Genomic DNA, 19,545 nt, shown 5'->3' with positions numbered 1-19,545 from the left:
CCGAACTAACACAATCAGAACTGTCCCAAGCATCACCTGCAACTACTCCATATGTACTTCTAATGTCATGACAATTTAGACATAATTTATGTTATGTTATGTTTGGAATAATGGTTACATATATGAGATTCAATAAAAGAAAATTTTCAGTGCCTGTTTCTATTATGACCATTTATTTTTCATGGTTATTACAAAAAATATTTTTTTACATGGGGGGGTGTCAAAAAATGATGGGCCCCGGGTGCCACATACCCTAGGTACGCCACTGACAAACACATCTAGCATTGGACTAGAGTCATGCTATAAATCACATTTCCCAGTAATACGTTTCTTCTCTCTGTCTTTAACCTCACTTGTTTTCAGGAAAAGCTCCTAGTATTTTATTTATGTATTAATTTATTTTAGACAATACCCCCCCCCCAAAAAAAAATCTCTTCTCTCTTAAACTATCCTTAAGATAGGAAACAGAACACATCTCTTACATACATGCAACAGAAGAAACTATCACATAATCTAATTTATGTATCATCACTATAGTATAAATCTCAGAAAGCAGAGAAAAGTCTGGGAGAATGCTTGTATCTCAAAAGCTGCAAACAGATAATAATAATAATAATAACTTTACAAGGAAAAAAATGTATCACACACATACAATAGAGGGATAATTTCAAAACATATGGGAGACTCGTAAGAATAGAACAGACCAGGAAAATAAATGTTCGCATCAGTAAGCAGGGATAGGAAGAAGAATGTGGCGCAGTGGTTAAAGCTACAGCCTCAGCACCCTGAGGTTGTGGGTTCAAACCCACACTGCACCTTGTGACCCTGGGCAAGTCACTTAATCCCCCCATTGCCTCAGGTGCACTAGACAGATTGTGAGCCCACCGGGACAGAAAGGGAAAAATGCTTGAGTACCTGAATAAATTCATGTAAACCGTTCTGAGCTCTCCTGGGAGAACAGTATAGAAAATTGAATAAATAATTTCTCTTAGGGCTTCTTTTACTAATCTGCAATAGCGGTTTTAGCACGTGCAGAATTGCCGCGCATGCAAGACGCTAATGCCAGCATTAAGCTGGCGTTAGTTCTAGCCACGTAGCATTGGTTTTGTGCACGCTAATATTCTGCGCATGCTAAAAACGTTATCACAACTTAGTAAAAGAAGGAGTTAGTGTCTCAGGCCCAAGGACATACACAGGCATAAAGAAATAAGGCTCTCACAGTGAATATGTGAAAGATAGAAAATGTAGGACTGGAAAAAATTAAATGAAGGCAGAAGCACAGTACTTAAAACACAGTTCTAGCACTTTCATGACAGTTGGGCAAAATAAACTCAACTAAATATCCATAATTTTAGCACATCTAGGCCACATGCCCAGGAAACAGCTATCTGATGGAACAAAAATATAGCTAAGGACCTCGGGTCTATCCATACCAGGACCCAATTAAAAAAATATGGCTGTGTTAAGAAAACAGGATGAGTAAAGACAGTCAGGTTGGGAATTACTTAGATGGGATAGATATAGAGCATAGGAAAAATTAGATGATATTCAGTACTCTGCTTCCAAAAACTGTGTCCTTTCTTAGTTCTCTGTATCTAAAAGCTTCTAAAGGCCTCTATTTCTAAAGGCCCATCTTAATTCTTTGTCTCTTTCTACACTGCTTTAATAACTAATAACCTTTATTCTCTTTAACCTCAGTAAATGCCCAATCAATGTAAAAAAACAATTTTGTACTTTACAAAATCAAGGATGTACTTTTCTGGGGTGAGGTCCTCCACACATAGGCCCTGATGCTGCAAAGTTGTCCCAATTGTAGGCAGCTGTAGGCGTCCTACAGCAGTCTAATCAGCCAATCGGAAGGCATGTTTTCTAAAAAATGCTCCCCAGGCAGGCCGCCTATATTGAAGGCGCCTCAGGAAGCCTAGGGAGGCCCGCAAGACTGCCTATGCTCACCTAAGGCTAGGCGGTAGCCTTAGGCAAACCTAGGCGGCCTTACGAGTCTCCCCAGCAGAGCAGGAGATGCTTACAATGTAGGCTAGCAAATGCTGGTGCGGCTGCTATACTTAATCATGGCAAGGGATCTCCCTGCCGCAATTAATATAGCTGGCGCTACGGCTATGGCCGCCAATCTCCCATCCCCAACCCCCCCTGACGATCGCGGCAGGAGAGTGCCCAACCCCTCCTACCGACAAAACCTGCGATCGCCGGCAGGAAGGTGCTCAGCTCTTTCTGCCAGTAGGCCCACCCCACCCCAGACGATCGCGGCAGGAGGGTGTCCAACCCCTCCTGCCGACAGAACCTGTCCCCCGATGATCACCAGCAGGTCCTAAGATCCTGTGAGTTGGCAGGGGAGGGGCAGGCCCACCTCATTTGGATGGAGGCAGGCCTGCTGGCTAGACGGTGCGAGGACCCATCATGCCAACTTGAAGGTAAGCCTGAGAGGGGTTCTGGGGTGGGGGGTTTCATTGGGGGGTGTCCAGCAGGAGGGGTTGGGCAACCCCCTGCTGGCGATCTTTGGGGGGCCATTGGGATGGTCCAGCAGGAGGGGTTGGGCACCCTCCTGCCGGTGATCTTTGGGGGTCCGGGGAGGGGGGAGGGGCATTTTGTTTTGGGGGTTGTTGGGGGGGGTCTGGCAGGAGGAGTTGGGCACCCTCCTGCCGGCGATCTTCGGTGGGGCGGGATCTGTTGGCAGGAGGGGTTGGGCACCCTCTTGCTATGATCGTCGGGGGGGGGGGGGGGGGGTTGGGGAGGGGAGAGGAGACTGGTGGCCGTAGCCACGGCCGCAATACTAAGTATATTAAGTATAGTGGCCACGTCTAAACAAACCCAATTCTGTAACTGGCGTCTGCAATATGAACATCGGTTACAGAATCAGATTTACTTTGGGCTTTTCCCTCCTCTAATCACCCCAGGGGATCACACGCACTATGGTGGGAAAAATAAAAGGAACAAAAACAAATCAGAACTAAAATCATAGGCACAAGGAAAATAAGACAGTTCAAAAAGAATGAGGCCTGCAAGTCTAGCTGGCAAACATCATTGTATTAAATACTATGATTATTTCCATACACTTCCTTCTGGGGTAAAACCCATCCTCCAATTGCTCATCGGTGCCTCACCCTGCCAGGCTTACTGCATATATGAAAAATATAAAAGTAAAATTTATAAAAAATTTAAATCATGATTGCATATACTTTAAGCTTCATACACTTACAACCTACAATATTCCTTTCAGGATAGAGTATTTCACTGCCTATATACAATCCAAAATTTCCATTTCTTGCTACATAGTATCAAATGTTCAATAGCTATACAAAAGCAAACTAGATGTTATTGAAATTCAAATAGCAAATATACAAAATATGGAGCAAATGTTACAGAAATAGCCTTATCTAATACGTATTAAGGTATTAATGTAGAACATAATCTTTTCCAAAGAAAGGAAAATGGTAAAACCAAAGGATATAATTTGAGGTTGAGAGGTGGTAGACTCAAGAGCAATGTAAGGAAATTCTTCTTTACGCATAGGGTGGCTGATGCCTGGAATGCGCTCCCGAGAGAGGTGGTGGAGATGAAAACGGTGACGGAGTTCAAAAAAAGAGTGGGATGAACACAGAGGATCTAGAATCAGAAAATAATAGTAAATAGTGAAGAACTAAGGCCAGTACTGGGCAGACTTGCATGGTCTGAATATGCATGAGATCTATGTGCATGCACTGCCCTCTTGCCCCGTGAGCCGCGACCCTCTCCACAAAGATCAGGGCAAGAGGGAGCACAAGCCCTCTTGCCCAGTGAGCCATGACCCACCCCAAGAAGATCGGGGTAAAAGGGAGACCAAGCCCTCTTGCCCCGTGAGCCATCCCTTGAATGGCTGGTTTAGGGCATGATTGTCCCAGGCAGCTCAAACCCCGCCCACAGGAGTAGGCCTGAGGCGCCTGGGCCAACCGGAATAGCCTTGATCTAAAGTTTCCATCTTTTTATCCCTCCCTATTGTTATATCCCTTATCCGTCTCATTTACTATCATTCATTGTATTTCCTCCCCTGTTTACTTTTTGGTCCTGTTTATGTTAAGTGTTCTATGTTTTTTTATATTGAACCTTTGTATTTGTGTTTATAGTCATATTATTATATTTTTTAGATTTGTTCATGGCTTTGTATTACAATTAAGCGATTCATCAAATTTTAAATAAAACTTGAAACCCTATAATGGAATTAGAGCAACGGACATTCTTATGTGTCCCAAAATTGTCACAGAGATGTCCATAATTGGGATGTTCCAAAAACAGACATAGTTGTTGCAAGATAGTTGTTCCCACTTGTCTAAAATAACCTAGCAAGAACTGGAAAGTATGGAAGTAGATGTCCACCAGATGGACGGCATTATCCGTGACAAAACAGGACATCCAATTCCTGTGCAAGTGGAACAGTGTCCTCTATAGAACAGGAGGGAGTTGAACTTCAGCGTGGAGAGAAGCCCCTCTAGCAGCATTTTGCATTATTCATAGAAAACATCTCTTTAGGTGCCACATGAGGCTGCCAACCTGTGAAACAGCCTTGTAGGTCTGGAGTCATATCAAGGGGAACCTGTCAAGGTAACTGTCATGCAGTGCAGCTATGAGCCCAGAATCTGCCAAGTACAATCGCCGCCTAAAAAGAAAACTTTGATTTGGAAAGATGACCGCAAAGTGTTTCCCCTGACGAAGCAAGCGTGAAACAGGGGCCCTATTGGGAATCCTATTATGAGGAGCTTGGTTATTTGGAGATATCAGTGGTGTTTGACCATGAAACTTTGAATTATTATTCAAGCCTCAAAATTTTGGAGTTCTGCTCTTCTTGCAGTGTGCCGATGATCAAGTGGACAACTTACTCAAAGATAAGATTTTTCTTTTTTGATTAGATTTGATGTTGAGATAATGTTTGAACTATGAAACTATGAATGGAGTATTTTTTCTGACCTGGAATGTATTTCCTGCTTCAATATTTTTAGGGAGACAGGTTAGTCCTTTGGATATTAATATATCTCTGGTGACACGGAGGTCTTTTCTCCATCATTTCTATATGATTATTTATTTTAGAATTAAGTCCTTCTTTGGCACTTTGTGATATTGAATGTTGTTTGATTAGTTATGTACAATCACCATACATTCCAAGATCTTATACATATTCTGAGTTGGGATTTCTATTAAGCCCTGCCCATGAACCCATAGCCCACATGTGCAGGAAAGCCAGAACATGTCTTGCATCCATCTATGTAACCCCTAGCATGTAAGTTTGAAATGATGAGCTGTGCATCTCTGAGTCTTCCCCACCCAAAATCAGGTCAGCTGCTCCATACCTACAGGAGAACATAAGAATTGCCTTACTGGGACAGACCGAAAGTCCATGAAGCCCAGTATCCTGTTTCCAACAGTGGCCAACCCAGGTCTCAAGTATCTAGCAAGACATATGCACAGTGGCAGCAACACACAAATGCAAAGATTGCACCCATAAGTCGCACATGTCATGTCCATCTGTGCATCATCACCTCCTTGTCAAAGTGCAGATGTCAACAATGAAGTGCTCCAAGCATGCTCACCTAAGGCCAGCCAGGACCTCTGACCATGCAATGACTGCACACATCATAGAAAGCACCCAAACTGGATGACCTCAGCTGTCACTAGCTGTCTGAGGAGCATATCAAAACATTTCATACAGGAACCTGGCCTGTTAAGCAAAGAAGGGCCACTACATGAATCTTGTCCTATCAAAACTTCTGTTATGTAGACACAAGTTTTGTAGTGCCTGGCAGAGGAAGCTGAGGTACATCATAGCAGCTCTATATTAGCCATCTGCTGGAGCAATGAATGTGTATGCAGTAACTTTCAATGCAGTGTGGCCACAACCCCCACATATACAATCTATTGATTTAAATTTCTATACTGTTCTCCCATGGGAGTTCAGAATGGTTTACATTACTTTATTCAGGTACTTCAAGCATTGCTCCTTGTCTGTTCTGGTGGGCTCACAATCTATCTAAAGAAACTAGGGCAATGAAGGGATTAAGTGACTTGCTCAGGGTAACAAAGATCAGTGCAGGTTTGAATCCACAATCGCAGGGTGCTGATGCTGTAGCTCTAACCACTGTGCCACACTCTCCCTGTTGTGTTGCAGCTAACATCCAACCAGCCAATATCAAACCATTGATCAGACATGGAAAGAGTGAGGGTTGGGAGGTGGCCCAGCACCCTTCTGTGGTCAAAATCAGAGAGCCTGCATGTCGCATACAGCTACATAGCACCTAGCAGAAAGTATGGCAGGGAAAAGAACCAGGAATCATAAGGATCTGTTGTGTGAGTCAAGCCCATTTCCCCTATATTTAGAGGCCATAGCCCTAGACATTTTGCCTAGCACTAATGTCAGGCTCACTGGACCAAAGTGAATACAATGGTAGAAATTAATATAAACATTAAAATTACTGAACATATACTTACTGACATGGCTTCATAGGACAAAACCATCATGGATTTAGCTCACATTTTTTTGCTTTAGTTCATATTATGTCAACATTATTGGTGACATGGATTAACACACCAACTATTGCAAGAATATACACATTATAATGTTCTTAGCACATGTTACTGCTGCACTAATGTTAGCACATCTTAGTAGATTGGATCCTCAATATAGGAAGGCATGATAAGGAGAATTAAAGATAGAGAAAAGTAAAGAGTAAGCTGGAGCAATGAGATGAAAAGAAATGGTCAAGAGCTGGGAACACGAGAGAAGTGAAAAGGAAAGCTGAGCACAGAGAGAACCAGAGGAGATCAATCATCATACTGGTGATGATCAGTGGCGTACCTAGGGTATGTGGCCCATCATTTTTTTACACCCCCCCCCCATCTATATGAAAAATATGATTTTTAGTAACAATCCACATATCGCACAACAAGAGTGTACCTAGGAAAAGGCAGCAACTTAAACACTGCAGTGAGCACTAGAACACCAACACATACATTGTAAAACTAAACAAGCCAGATCCCGCACAGTCAATTGATCCTGTAATCAATGCCAACTGAAAACTATGTTCTTTTCATACACCCAGAACAGAGATACACTCTCGCCCAATATGGAATAATCACAAACTAAAAATAGAAATATGTAGACAAAAGTTAAACTGAACCGCCAAGAAACCAGACCCTGGATACAATGCAACACCACAAAAACAGTAACACATGTCCTCTAATACAGTGCAAAATATAAAGACAATAAATGTAAATTTGAAAAAACTAATTCATAACAATCACCACTTTACAAATTAACAAATAAAAATAAAACAAATAATGAGAAATAAAAAAATACCATTTTATTGGACTAATCCCCGTAAGCTCAGTCCCCATCCCTGCAAACCACCTGATTCCATCCACACAAGCCTTGAATTGTTTATATTAAAGTATAAAAAGAAACAATATTCTGTACAATTGTCAATTTATAAATCAGCGTCTTCTCCCCACTCTCTTCCCCATTTCCCTTCAGCATCCTCAGCCCACTCTCTCTCCACTTTCCTTCAGCGCACGCACATAAAAACAAGCAAGTAATTTTATATCATTTTCATTCTATTCATTCATAGAAATTAAAGTCTAGATAATGCCAGTCACATAACAAAACATGATTTGTAACAAAACATGATTTTACAAAAATAATTCCCTGCACAGTCAAGCCTGCAAGGATTACTAGATGTCTTTCAGCAGCTCCCCTCCCTCCCTCCCCATTACCTTTGTGGCCAAGTCAAAATGATCTACCAACAATAAAATTTTAAAAACACAAAGCACGCTGTACGCAGAGAAAATGTTAATTATCATTTATATTCCGCGGGTTTTCAAAGAGGTCAAGGCAGATGACTTTATGCAATGTCACCTCAGTAACAACTATACAAAAATAGACAAATATTCCCCCTCCCTTTTTACTAAACCGCGATAGCGGTTCTTAGCGCAGGGAGCTGTGCTGAATGCCCCACGCTGCTCTCGACGCTCATAGGCTCCCTGCGCTAAAAAACGCTATTGCGATTTAGTAAAAGGGGGCCATAGTGCAAAATATAGACAGCAGATACAAATTCTCAAAACGGACACATTTTGATCACTAAGTTGAAAATAAAATCATTTTTCCTACCTTTTTGTCTGGTGATTTCATGAGTCTCTGGTCCTTCTTCTGGTCCTTCTTCTTTCTTCTACTGGCCCTCCCCCCCTCTTTCTTTCTCTCTCCCCCTGGCTCCCCTCTTTATTTCTGCCTTTCTTTCTCTCTCACCTGGCCCCCCCTCTTTATTTCTCTCTCCCCCGGCCCTCCTCTTTCTTTCTGCCTTTCTATTTCTCCCCCCTGACCCCCTCTTTATTTCTGCCTTTCTTTCTCTCTCCCCCTGGTCCCCCTCTTTCTTTCTCTCTCCCCCTGACCCCCTCTTTATTTCTGCCTTTCTTTCTCTCTCCCCCTGGCCCCCCTCTTTATTTCTGTCTTTCTTTCTCTTTCCCTCTGGCCTCCCTCTTTATTTTTGCCTTTCTTTCTCTCTCCCTCTAGCCCCCACAAAGCCATGGTGCCAATTTCTCCACTTCCACGATTCTTTCCCTACCCTCACCCCCAAGCCAGCAGCCAATTTCTCCCTGCTCCTTCCCCCATGTCCTGATGTCCTGAACTTCATCGGGCAGCAGCAGCATTCACAATTCACTGCTGTTGCCCGCTTCAGGCCTTCCTCTCTGTCGGGTCCTGTCTTCATGAAAACAGGAAGTAGGCAGGACCCGGAAGAGAGGAAAGCCTGAAGCCAGCAACAGCAGCGAATTGTAAAAGCTGCTGCTGCCCGAAGAAGGTAATGGAGCACCGAGGCAGACCGCTTCTCCCCCCTCCCAGCCGAACCCCCGCTGACCCTCCTATCTCCCCCCCAGTGAATCTTTCCAACCCTCCCAGTGAGAGCAGCAAACCTCCTTCCAGTAGCGTTGTCTGCTTCTCGGCTTTCTCCTCCCTCTGCCACGTCACTGATTACGTCATCAGTGATGCGGCAGAGGGAGGAGAAAGCAGAGAAGCAGCCGATGCTACTGGACGGAGGTTTCCTGCTTTCGCTGGGAGGGTTGGAAAGGTTCACTTGGGGGGGAGAGATAGGAGGGTCAGCGGGGGTTCGGCTGGGAGGGGGGGGAAGCGGTCTGCCTCGGTGTTCCAAGGCCTGGCGCCATTACCTTTTTCGGTAATGGCGCCAATGCTGCTTTCGCTGGGAGGGTGGGAGCGCGATAGGGACAGGGGCAGCTGTGCACACCCCCCTAAGGCTGCACCCGGGGCGGACCTACCCCCCTGCCCCCCCCTTGGTACGCTACTAGTGATGATGATGATGGTAATAGTGAATGGGTGAACAAGTTTTGGGATTTCACATGCCTTTTCTTCAGGTTAAGGTTCAGGTTTATTAGATTCAATTAACCATCCAAGGATTTTAAAAAAAAAAAATTTGCCCAGATGGAGTACAAACATAAAAATAATAAAAGCAGAAAAGAGCTTCATTCCATAATAGAATAGAAAAGAAGATTATTGCTTGCCAATCACATCCCATGATTGCAGATCACAGGCTCACTGACAGATATAACGTATTTACAAGCCAAGATTAAGAATAAATATGTGGACGGCCATTTTTGAAAAGTATGTCTGAGTCCAACTTGGGCGTTTACAAAAACCGAACCTCTAGTCATCCCAAAATTATTATTATTATTTTATTTTTAATCACCTAGTTGGATGTCTTGGCTGACAGGACATCCAGATCCTTAGAATGCCTAACTTTATACCCCATTATCAACCACAGAAATGTCCAAGTTGAAAACATCCAAATCCAGACCATTTGCACCTGGGAGTGACCATCATTATGATGGACTTGCCACATAGACATGCCAGAAGAGCAGTAGTACACCTTAAAGGGCACTGCTGTGAACTTCATATAAAGGGTGCCTCATTTACATCTCACCATAACCCCCTTATAATTTATTTACATCCTCAAAAACCTATTATACTCACCTGTCTACCACCCCAATAGCCCTTATGGCTGCAGGTAGCATCTATATGGCAGTATAGTAAGGGTTTGGTGGCATCACACTTTCCACCATAATTGTAATGCTTAGAGTGGCTTGTGGGCCTCCTCTCTATGGCTCACTAGCTTATCCACCAGGCTAATTAAGACACCTCTGTGCTGCTCTGTGCTTTCCCATACTAGATGCTGCTGTTTTAGAGACAGGTATGCACTGTTTCATTCAGGCTTTTTTGGGAAGTGAGAGGGGGGTCAGTGACCACTTGGGGAGGGGGAGCATTATTTAATCCCTCCAATGCTCATCTGGTCAGTTTGGGTACTTTTTGGCACTTAAATGCTTTGAAAACAGGTCTAGCTCATTGCATATTATTTGTACCATTGATGATTATTAAGTGTTATATTTATTGTTAATTTGTTTGGATATATTGTTACACTTATTGTAAATTTGAAAATGAATAAAGAATTTAAAAAAAAAAAGAAAACAGGTCTAGCTCAGAACGTCCAAGTTCCATCCAGGACGTCTTGGGAAACGTTTGATTATTGTCACAAGATATCTAAGTCTAAGCACACCCAAAGCTCACTCATAACACACCTCCAACTTGCCCCCTTTACTTTTGGACACATGGCAGCTAGGATACATTGCAAGATGACCAGAAATATGGTTTTTGAAAATCAGCACTTGGACGTCCTGACGATTAGGACATCCAAGTCCTAATTTACTGCATTTTTCGCTGCATAAGACGCACTTTTTCTACCCTCAAAAAGGGGGTGGAAATAAGGGTGCGTCTTAAGGAGCGATTGTAAACCCACCCCCCCCCCAATAAAAAAACAACAGTACCTTTTTTTCCCCATCCCGACGGTCCAGAACGCTTTCAGCGCTCCTGCCTCGGTTCCCCTGTTCTCTTGCGGTAGCGGCACAGTGGTGCACGAGGCAGGCATGTGCTTTTAGTATGCCTGCTTGGTCCCTTGCTGCATTCCAAATGCCCCAGTTTTTCCAATTTTTTGTTATCAACTGCATAGCTATCCCTGTCATTATAAGAAAAAGTCTATTCTTGCTTGCATTAATTGGACTCTTAGGTTTTAATAAAGTTCCAAATAACACTATGGGCTCATTTTATGAAGCCGTGTTAATGGCTTTATCGCATGTGACTTTTTATCATGCGCTAACCCCTGTGCTAGCCGAAAAACTACTGCCTGCTCAAGAGGAGGCAGTAGTGGCTAGCGTGACCGGCAGTTTAGCGCACACTATAAAGCGCATTAAACCACTAACACGGCTTCATAAAAGGAGCCCTATGTCATAGGACAATGGAATCGAAGCTTCCAATAGCATGTTGATTGTGCCTCAAATAGACTTCCAAAAATTGAGTATCAACGGACAATAGAATAGGAGTCATCTAATGTCCCTATATCAAGATGACAGTGCCAGCATCTATTAGATTTTGAACTGTTTAACTTTTGCAAACAAACTGGGGTCCAAAATATTCTATACAACATAAAAAAACAAGTTTGTCTCATAGATGCTGATGCTGTATATCTTATTCTCCAAGTCCAAATCTGTGGCCATTGAGTAGCAGAAATATGCTGCTTTGTCTCAATGCAAAAACCAAAAAACAACTGTAGACTATGTACAAGATGCAGGCACTGTTTATTTCAAACTCTAATGGTATATACAACCTTATTACCAACTGAGGAACCCGACACAGTCCGTGTTTCGGACAACAAACCTTCCTCAGGGGTCCGTGGTAGATAAGGTTTTGCAACAAACAGCATTAAAGGAAAAAACAAGTGCCCGAACGAGTGAAGTGCTGGATTGTAAAAAGCATTGTAATCTCAATGGAAAAGGGCTTTTCCATTGAGATTGCAATGCTTTTTACAATCCAGCACTACCCTTGTTCGGGCACTTGTTTTTTCCTTTAATGCTGTTTGTTGCATAACCTTATCTACCACGGACCCCCGAGGAAGGTTTGTTGTCCGAAACACGGACCGTGTCGGGTCCCTCGGTTGGTAATAAGGTTGTATATACCATTAGAGTTTGAAATAAACAGTGCCTCATCTTGTACATAGTCTACAGTTGTTTTTTGTTTTTTGCTTTTCGCTTGGTTTTGCAGTAGTTCCTGTTGGATTTTTTCTCTTGTTTGTGGTGCTTTGTCTCAATGCTCCAAATGTCTTTTAGACTTGTTTTAGGTTTTTTATTCAAATATTCCGATATTCATTTATACCACTTGGCAGCCTGGTACCCTTGCAAATCTGTCTAAAAACATAGGCCCAGCAAGCTATACTGATTTTTTTAAGATGTGCCAATCAAGGAACCCTTTCTGAATGGCCTTTTTCAACTGAACTATCTCTTACAATGGAGTTTTTCTCTGATCGAGGATGTATTTCTCTGTGACAACTGACTACTTGCCATTGAAAGTTTTCTGGGTATGCTCCTGAGAAACACTGAGGTCTTTTCTCCGTATTAGTTTTGAAAAGTGCCATATAGAATCTTTGATGTTGATTTATTTTATGAATATTTTTATGTGGTTATATACTTTTTCAACCGCAACCATTTAAATCCTTGAGACTTTGATATGCCAAATGATTGCTGCAATTGTAATAAATTTACCATTTTCCCATTAGAAATTATATCTTCCACTTAATCAGATCTCATAAACTCAATTAATGGGCTCTATATTAATTTAAAATTTTTGTTATGTCCCACTCTTTTTGAATACATTTTTCCAAATTTATAGCATAGACACAAGGACTCCCACCAAAAGGAAATATTAAGGCGGTCCCAATTTTTAGTAATCATCTGTAAGGCAATCCCTTTCATAATAATCAAAAGTCTGCATTTATATCTGTCCAACGGAGGTTTAGCATACAATAATGTCCCACAAATAACCACCTCATAGGACAATGGAATCCTAGTTCCCAGTATCAAATTAACTTGTGCCCATATCAATTTCCAAAAGTTGCGTATCAAGGGACAATAGAACAACAAATGATCCAGTTTCCCTACATCAAGATGACAGTGTCAGCATCTATTAGACTTTGAACTATCTAACTTTTGCAAATGAACTGGGGTCCAAAAAATTCTATGTAACAAAAAGAACCAAGTTTGTTTCATCGATGCTGACGCTGTACATCTCATCCTCCAAGTCCAAATCCGTGACCATTGAGTTACAGAAATCTTTTTTTTTTTTAATTTTTTTATTATTTTCCAATATGAACAGTGCAATACAAATGTATACATCTGAAAGATATCAACCATAAAAACACACCTTTGAACAACAAATTTTAAAAGATCATCATTATCCCCCCAACCCTTTACAGACCTGAAATATAGGCATAATCCAATGCATTTCTATGAAATACCCCCCTCCCTCCCCGGATGTGTATAGAACCAAACCTAACTTAACTTGAAAAGAGATATAACTTAAATAGATGCAACAAAAGCTGCTAACGGGCCCCACACTAATTTAAATACCTTATTCTTCCCTAATAATTCTGCATTCATCTTTTCACATTTATACATAGAGCATAAACTTGCCCACCAGAAAGGGAAGTTGAGACTGTCAGAACTCTTCTGATTTCGATTTCAAATATGTTTATTAGAATTTTCAAACAAATAAACAAAAAACCAGAGAAAGGAAATATCAATTGACAATAATAAAAGGTCCAGAAGGGACCCGTCAGCAGTATAAAGCAGTACATTGAACCATAAACTGTGCAAAAAATCAGTTAATATGTACAAGGACGCCCCAAAAAGGGCTAAGGGCAACTTGGAAAGGGAAGAGAGAAGAATAAGAAAGCAGTAGGACAGTCAGAACAAGTAACAGGGATAAAGAATAAGGTGGACTGATATTGGCAAGACATCCGGAGATACATCTGAAACCAGACAGGATATTCAAGATGAACAAATCGAGTGAGCGAATTAGATTAGGTAGGGAGCCATGAGGGAAACACTTTATAGGATCCCAAATCTTGGAGACAGTAGCAGATCTATTGGAGAATTCTGCTGCCTTGGACTCATATAAGTGAATCATAAGTACAGTGTTCCACCAAAAAGTGATATTTAGGGAATCTGCAGATTTCCAATTATGTAAAATCATTTGTATGGTTAGAGCAAGTAAGATATTCAGTAGAGATTTTTGGTTGGAATTAAGGGCATCACCAACAGCTAGGGCTCTAAATACAAGAACATCCAGAGATATATTAGAGCGGATCGGAAGTATGAGTTTGATAATATTCCATACTTGTGACCAAAAGGGGACAATAAGTGGACAATCAAAAACCATGTGTCGAAGATCCCCCATAGCCGACAAGCAATGCCAGCACAAATTAGAATCCCATAATCCTCTAAACAATTTATTAGGGATCCAAAAAACCTTGTACGCCAAAAAATACAGAGACTGGGAAAGACTAGAGGAAGCCGTTGGTCGAACAATTTTGCAAAAGTAGTGATCCCAATTCCTGTCAGAGCCCCGCCAGGAAGTGTCCGTTGACCAGATATCAGTAGATTTCTTACATCTGGGGTACAAATAGGATCTCATTTGTTTGTAGAAGAAGGACATGGTGTGTCCTGAGGCTAATCCTAAACGAACAGAGGTGAGAAAGGTAGACAAGGGGGTATTCGAAAATAGAGGGAGAGCATTGTTTTAAACAGTTTGAGAGTTGGATCCAGTGAAAGCATTCCGATGTGGGTAGGGTATAGGTATCCATGAGCTGAGCAAATGATAAAAGTGAACCATCAGATAAGACATGAGAAAGTGTCCATATTCCCTTATTAATCCAAGTTTGCCAGTGAATCGGATGATTTTCAATTCGGAAATGAGAATTGTACCATAGGGGTGAAGAAGTGGAAAGCCAACGATTCAATTGGAGAGCAGAGTCAAAGTACTGCATCGCAAGAATAGTGTCACGAATAGTAATGAGGCTAGCTGGTAAGTCATGGACATGGAGGTATGGCAAACAAGAAAGAGGAATAGGATGTGTCAAGGGTTGTTCTATTTCAAACCAAGCAGAATGACGAGTGTCAGAGTGTGGACCTTGAGTCCAAAAGGAGCCGTAGCAAAGGAAAGTAGCAATATGATAAAGATAGAAGTCGGGGAAACCCATTCCCCCATCCTCTTTTGAGGCTTTGAGTATAGTCAAAGCAATACGGGGGGGGGGTTACACCAAAGATATTCAGTTAACTTTTTCTCGATAGATTTATAAAATGTTCTCAGTGCTAAATTGGGAAGCATAGACATATTGTAGTTAACAATTGGGGTAATAATCATTTTAATTGCCTCTAGACGGCCCCACCATGAGAGGGACAGCGGGGACCACCTCCTCACCAGGACATTGATTTTATCTGATATGGTCGACAGATTGAGAGACATCATGATATCTTTATCGTGATGGAAGAGGGTCCCAAGTTATTTTAAGGAGGAATGCGCCCATTTAAAAGAAATGGGGTCACAATCTGATAGGGAAGTAACATCATTAAGGGGCATAATTTCAGATTTGTCCCAGTTAATGCGATATCCAGAACACATAGAGAATTCCGAGACCAGTTGTAAGATTACAGGAATAGAGGTGGCAGGACTAGATAGAAATAAGAGTAAATCATCGGCATACACCAGGGTTTTGACCTGGAAGGGTTCGACAGGAATACCCACAATAGTCGGATGTTGATGAATAGCTAGGAGAAGAGGCTCAAGGGCCAAGTTAAACAAGAGAGGAGACAATGGGCAACCTTGTCATGTGCCTCTGTGAAGATAGACAGGCGTGGATATAGAGTCATTAATTCGCAATTTAGAAAAGGGTTTGGCGTACAGCAAGCGAACCCATTGTACAAAGTCAGTATGACAACCAAACCATTGAAGAGCATGATACAAATGGGCCCATTCTACCATATCAAAGGCCTTTTCCGCATCTAGAGAAAGGGCCACCATCGGTGTGGCAGATGACTGAGCAACGTCTATAACTGCATGAAAGGTATGAGCGTTATCTCCAATAAAACGATTTCTCATGAACCCTCATGAACATTGTCCAGTCTGGAAGACAGTACTTTTGCTAATATTTTACAATCCGTATTAAGAAGTGAGATGGGTCTATAGTTCGCTACTCTAGTATCATCTCTACCGGGTTTGGGCAATACGATGATATGAGCTTCCGCAAAACAACCCTGATCATCAGGGGAGGAGAAAAGATAGTCATATAGCTGTTTCAGTAACAGTACAAATTCAGTAGCCAGTACCTTATAGAATACAGTGGAGTAACCATCAGGTCCAGGGGATTCATGCGACGCTAAAGATTTAATTGCTTCCAATATTTCAGTTTGTGATGGCGATAAAGAAGGATGAGATAGATCATGAAAAAATTCCGTATCAGATAGAGATGAGGTGCCCGCCGAGGATGCATACAGATTCTCATAAAAGGATGCAAAGATTTGAGAAATAGAAGCATCATCAGTAGCGGGGTTACCATCGTCTCCAATAATAGCAGCAACCCTTGAACATTGTTTACGGTTAGCAAGATATCTAGCAAGAAAGCGTCTGGACTTATTAGCAGAAGCATATGTACCCGATTTTGAGATTAAAAAGTCTTGCTGTGCTTTAGTACGGGAGAGTAAATTATATTCAACCTTTTTGTTTATCAAGTCTGAAGACATATGCATGGAATTAGCTGAAATCTGGTTCGCCTCCAGTAGGGAAATTTCACGTTCCAAAGTATTTAGTCTAGAAGAATCAGTCTTCTTCTTCCATGATACATGACTAAAAATCTCCCCCTCGGAGACTCACCTTGAAAGCCTCCCAAATAGAGTTAAATGAGGATACAGAATTGGCGTTGTGAGAAAAAAATCAGAGATGAAACCGCGTATTTTATCTAAAAAAGTGGTGTCAGAGAGAATGGAAGTGTTCATTTTCCACTGGCGTCTAGGATAATGAATGATTCAATTCAATGTGTAATCCAATAGGGGCGTGATCCGAAAGAATGATTGGATGTATTTGGGATGCACGAACCAAAGGAAGTAAAGATTTAGAGATAAGGAAGTAGTCAATTCTGGAGAACGGTGAGGAGCTGAATAGAAAGTAAAGGAGTGTTCCTCCATATGAAGTAGTCTCCAAGGATCACATAGGCCCACGTCTTGAATAATATGGTGTAGTTAAGTACATAAGTACATAAGTAGTCGCCTCCGCCGGGGCAGACCAGAGGTCCATCCTGCCCAGCGGTCCGCTCACGCGGCGGCCCATCAGGCATATTGCCTGAGCAGCAGTCCCTGACTAATTTTATGCCTACCTCTACACTTATCTCTAAACCTTCCACTGCTCTTATCTGTACCCCTCAATCCCTTTGTCCTCCAGGAACCTATCCAGGTCTTCCTTGAAACCCTATACTGTGCTATTTCCTATCACGGCTTCCGGAAGGGTGTTCCATGTGTCCACCACCCTCTGTGTGAAAAAGAATTTCCTTGCGTTTGTTCTTAACCTGTCCCCCTTCAATTTCATCGAGTGACCCCTTGTTCTTGTGGTTTCTTTCAAATTGAAAAATCTGTCCATGTCAACCTTTTTCGATGCCCCTCAGGATCTTGAAGGTCTCTATCATATCTCCTCTGAGTCTCCGCTTCTCCAGGGAGAACAGCCCCAGCTTCTTCAGTCTGTCAGTGTATGTAAGGTTTTCCATACCCTTAATCAGTTTAGTTGCTCTTCTCTGGACTCCCTCAAGCATTGCCATGTCCTTTTTGAGGTACGGTGACCAGTACTGTACACAGTATTCCATATGCGGGCGCACCATAGCCCGGTACAGTGGCAGGATGACTTCCTTCGTTCTGGTCGAGATACCCTTCTTAATGATACCTAACATTTGGTTTGCTTTCCTCGAGGCTGTGGCGCACTGTGCCGACGCCTTCAATGTCGTGTCTACCATCACTCCCAGGTCTCTTTCCAGCTTACTGACCCCTAGCATTGATCCCCCCATTTTGTAAGTGAACATCGGGTTCCTTCTCCCTATATGCATGACCTTGCATTTCCCCACGTTGAAGCTCATTTGCCACTTTTTCGCCCATTCTTCCAGTGTCGTAAGATCCCTTTGGAGATCCTCGCAATCTACCGTGGTTTCAACCTTGCTGAATAGTTTGGTGACATCTGCGAATTTGATGACCTCACATTTTGTTCCCGCCTCCAGGTCGTCGATGAATATGTTAAACAGGAGCGGTCCCAGCACTGACCCTTGAGGAACCCCGCTCGTGACCCCTTGCCAGTCTGAGTAGTGGCCCTTTACACCAACCCTCTGCTTCCTGTCTGACAGCCAGTTTTTGATCCATCGGTGGACCTCCCCTTGCACCCCGTGATTCCATAGTTTCCTGAGCAACCGCTCATGTGGTACCTTATCGAAGGCTTTCTGGAAGTCTAGGTAAATTATGTCTATGGGTTCACCTTTGTCCACCTGGCTATTTACCCCCTCAAAGAAGTACAACAAGTTTGTGAGGCACGACCTACCCTTGCAGAACCCATGCTGGCTCGACCTTAGCTGTCCATTTTTTTCGATATGATCACAGATGCCGTCCTTAATCAGCGCCTCCATCATCTTTCCCGGGACCGATGTGAGGCTCACCGGCCTATAGTTTCCTGGGTCGCCCCTTGAACCCTTCTTGAAGATGGGCGTGACATTAGCTATTTTCCAGTCCTCTGGGATCTCTCCAGTTTTTAGGGATAGGTTGCATATTTGCTGAAGTGTCTCTGCTATTTCATTTCTTAATTCCTTGAGCACCCTTGGGTGAATGCTGTCTTGACCTGGTGACTTGTCGCTCTTTAGCTTGTCTATCTGCCTGAGGACATCCTCCTGGCTCACCTCTAGTTGGACCAGCTTGCTATCTTGATCTCCATTTTCTATTTCCTCTGGTTCCGGAATGTTGGATGTGTCTTCCCTCGTGAAGACCGATGTAAAGAAGTCGTTTAACTTGTCAGCTATTTCTTTTTCTTCCCTCACTACTCCCTCACTACTCCCTTTCTATCCCCATCATCCAAGGGCCCCACTTCCTCCCTCGCTGGTTGCTTTCCCTTTACGTACCTGAAGAATGATTTGAAATTTTTTGCCTCTCCCGCTAGTCTCTCTTCATATTCCCTCTTTGCTCTCCTAACCACTCGGTGGCACTCCTTCTGTTTTTCCTTGTGATCCTTTTGGTTGGCCTGCGTTTGATCCTGTTTCCACTTTTTGAACGATGCTTTCTTGTCACTGATCGCCTTTTTTACAGCAGCCGTTATCCATGCTGGGTTCTTTATTCGATTTTTCTTGCACTCTTTTCTGAACCTGGGGACGTACAGGTTCTGTGCTTCGTGCACCGTACGCTTGAGCAGGGTCCAGGCGCTTTCTATGGACTCTATCTTCCTTGTGCTGCCGTTGAGTTTCTTCCCCACCATTTTCCTCATTGCATCATAATTCCCTTTTCTGAAGTTGAGCGCTGTTGTTGTGGTTCTTTTCACCCTGGATGATCCCAGTTCTAGTCTGCACTGGATCATGTTATGATCGCTGTTCCCTAGTGGGTCTAATA

Source organism: Geotrypetes seraphini, chromosome 1 (genome assembly GCF_902459505.1).
Source record: "Geotrypetes seraphini chromosome 1, aGeoSer1.1, whole genome shotgun sequence".
In the NCBI taxonomy this organism is placed as follows: domain Eukaryota; kingdom Metazoa; phylum Chordata; class Amphibia; order Gymnophiona; family Dermophiidae; genus Geotrypetes; species Geotrypetes seraphini.
This window is presented reverse-complemented; position numbering follows the sequence as displayed.